This window comes from Pteropus vampyrus, unplaced genomic scaffold (genome assembly GCF_000151845.1).
Source record: "Pteropus vampyrus isolate Shadow unplaced genomic scaffold, Pvam_2.0 Scaffold90, whole genome shotgun sequence".
NCBI classification, from domain to species: Eukaryota; Metazoa; Chordata; class Mammalia; order Chiroptera; family Pteropodidae; genus Pteropus; species Pteropus vampyrus.
The window spans coordinates 3,378,416-3,381,521 of record NW_011888871.1 but is presented as its reverse complement, the minus strand read 5'-3'; positions in this window follow the sequence as shown (position 1 = coordinate 3,381,521).

Here is a 3,106-nt window from a genome sequence, read left to right as displayed (position 1 = left end):
CAAGTCATAGAAGAACCTATACAGTTCGATTATACAATAAAGATCCGCGAGATCAGTTCTATCAACGTCGTCTTTGCTCAAACACCATCTCAGAGGCCTTCTCCCTCACCCCACCTCAAGCTCAAACTCCATCCCCCTCAACCACTTGCCTACTCCCCCTTATTCTGCTCTATAGTTTCTTTCCCCGGAGCACTTGTCAACTTCTAACAAATTACATAATTCACTTACTCATGTGTCTAGTAGTTATCATCACACTCCTCCTTCCAGACTGTTAGGGCCACGAGGGCAGAATCTTTTTTTCTTTTGTTCATGGATGTCAACCAAGTACCTACAACTGTACCTGGGACTAAGTAGGCTCCGAACATATATTTCTTAAAGCGAGTGGTACACGAATGTTCGTTTATGATTATTTTTAAACTGTGTTCATGCATTACACCTGGTCTGCTGTATACGTGATGTCTCATAGTAAATAGCATTTGAAGAAAATGGATGTGCTATTTCTTGCGAGACCCGGGTCTTGAACTGAGATGCGGCCCCTTCATGATCTATGCCACCTCCTTAACCACAGAAAGCCAGGGTCTGGCTGCATTATTTCCCCAAGGGCGTGCCCTCTTGTGTATGACGATGAGTGACAGGGAAAGTCAATCTACCCACGAGACGCAGTCTTCCGTGTTTTATTTCTGCTTTGACAGGGTTTTAAAATGTGCTCATGAATATTTGTACTGACAACTACAGAGAGCATGACAGCTTTGCGGAGAGAAGTAAAACCACCTGGTAAATTTGCCTTGTGCTTCCTTGAGAAAACAATGTCAAGGCCGCAGTCACAGAACCAAATATGCACGATCGTGGCCTTGACGAGCTCATCACAGTGAAATCTCCAGTAACTACCAAATCGCTTCCATGTGACCACCCAACATCCACCCCAGGCAGAGTCGACCAGCTGCCCTATGAGCCATCATTGGCTCAGCCGGTTTAGTTTGCAGCTCAACTTTGTTCTTCCTTGTCAAGATCGTTTTTGACTGTTCTGGGTCTCCTGCATTTTCATATCAGTTTTGGGATTGGCTTATCAATTTCTTCCCAAAAGTCAGGTGGGATCTTAATAGAAATGGTGTTAAATCTGTAGATCAGTTTGGAGGGGGCTGCCACTGTAATAAAGCATTTGATTTTATTTTTTGATATCTGACTGCTGACAGCTCTTAAGTCTCATCCATTTCTGTCCCCCTGTGCCCCACATCCTGACAAGGAGTAAGAAAGCTTAAATGTCTTCTCTTTTGGTGCTAGTGGCAATTAAATGCATCCAGGTTTGTAATGAAGAAGTAAAACTATCTTTATGTATAAATGGCATGGTTTTGTATATCTCAAGTCATCAGAAAATCACACAAAAAACTATTGATCATCTATCTACAGTTTCCATGGCAACCGTCAACCAACCAGAATCTTCCATCATCTAGAACATCCTCTACCCTACCTTCCTTAAAGCACCCAGTTCCCTCGCAAGGTGTTTTCCAGCCTCCAGCGAGTGCTAAGTTCTTGGGTGAGGAGACTCCCACAGGTCGATGAAAGGCTCCAGCATGAGGAAGCCACTGGATTTGGTGGGTGGGTCTCATCTCTGCTGTCATGTCAGGAAGGCCGCATCTCCAAGAAGAGGGCCAGCTCGTAGCAAGTGACGAGAGCTGGGTTCTTTCATCTTTCCGTATCAGGTCAGCCAGGAGCACTGTGGTCCCACTTCCTGGCCCGGCAGGGGTTCCAAAGCCCTGAGGCAAAGGTGGCCGTGCCAGGGGTTCAGGTCGGGCAAACTCGGGGCATGGACATGAGATCAGGACACGCTCAGCTTCTTTCAGGGGGCGACCTGAGCCGCTGCTGTTTCCATTAGGAAGGAGATTCTGAACGAACTGCCCTTCACGTGGCCTCTGCACTTAGGATCCCAGAGGCCCCGGAGCAGGGGCTCCGGGGAATTTTACATTCCGTCTGCCACTGACGATGCCCAGTTCCCGCCAAGTCACAAAGCACAAGATTGAAAATGAACTTCAGGAACCTCAGTGACCTACTGCTCTTGGTTTTAGAGGTGACGGCTTCCACTGTGGCCTCAGCATCAAGTACACACTTGCACACAGTGTCATGTGTACCCAAGAGTGAACTCTGCTCCCTTAGAATAAAAGAAATTTAGACGTTGCTACTTGGAAAGGGGACAGACTGACTTATACACTGCGGCTACTAAGATAAAGATACAAAAGTGAAAAGCAGCGGTGCGTGGGGATTATCTAGCATTTGTAGGGATGGGGAGACTATCAACGCACCTGCCTGGACCAGGTGGGCACAGAGAGGTGGCTCTGGGAGAACACAGCAGCACTAGGCCCCTTGGAGCCAGACCAGAAGGCAGGGGTGGGTGGGAGCAGGCAGTGGAAGGGACAGGGCCTTCCTGTGGCTCTGAGCCAGCTCTGCCCTTCATGGCCATATAACCCCAAAGTCCCTGTTTAACTGTCCCGTGTGTTCACTTGTAAACCGGGATTGGCTCTTACAGGGATTGTTGGGAGAGTAAATGAGATGCACGGCTGACCACACACACAGTAGGTGCTGAGTGAGCATCGAGCCTGGAGTCGGGGGAGCTGAGGTCCACCTAGCTAAGCCCGATTCCTGGTTGACAAGACAGGGGTGGACAGGGGACAGGGAGGCTAAGCAGAGACTGCAAGGCAACCACAGCTCAGCCCAGAGGTGAGGAAGGAATGGCCCAGACCTGCACCAGACCCTCCCGCGAGCATCCTTGGCTCCCCTGGGTTCACCAGAAGCCAGCCCCATGGGAGTCCACTGCAGCCAGGCTCAGGCTAACCAGAGCAGCCACCATTCTGCCGGGGGAGGTGGGGGCTCGCAAAGCCTCACCCCTCCCTGCCCTCAACTCCAGACACAAAAAACACAGGCACCGAGGCATCTTCCAGTGCATTTTAATAAAAATTCCATCATCGGAAGAGTTCTCACAGCATACAATGTCAAGATGGGCGTGTCGGCTTGGTCCTACAAATGGAATTTCAACAAGATTTACACTTCAAACATGTATGAAAAATAAAATATATAATATTTAGCTTTATCAATTTCCCCCACTTAATCACTT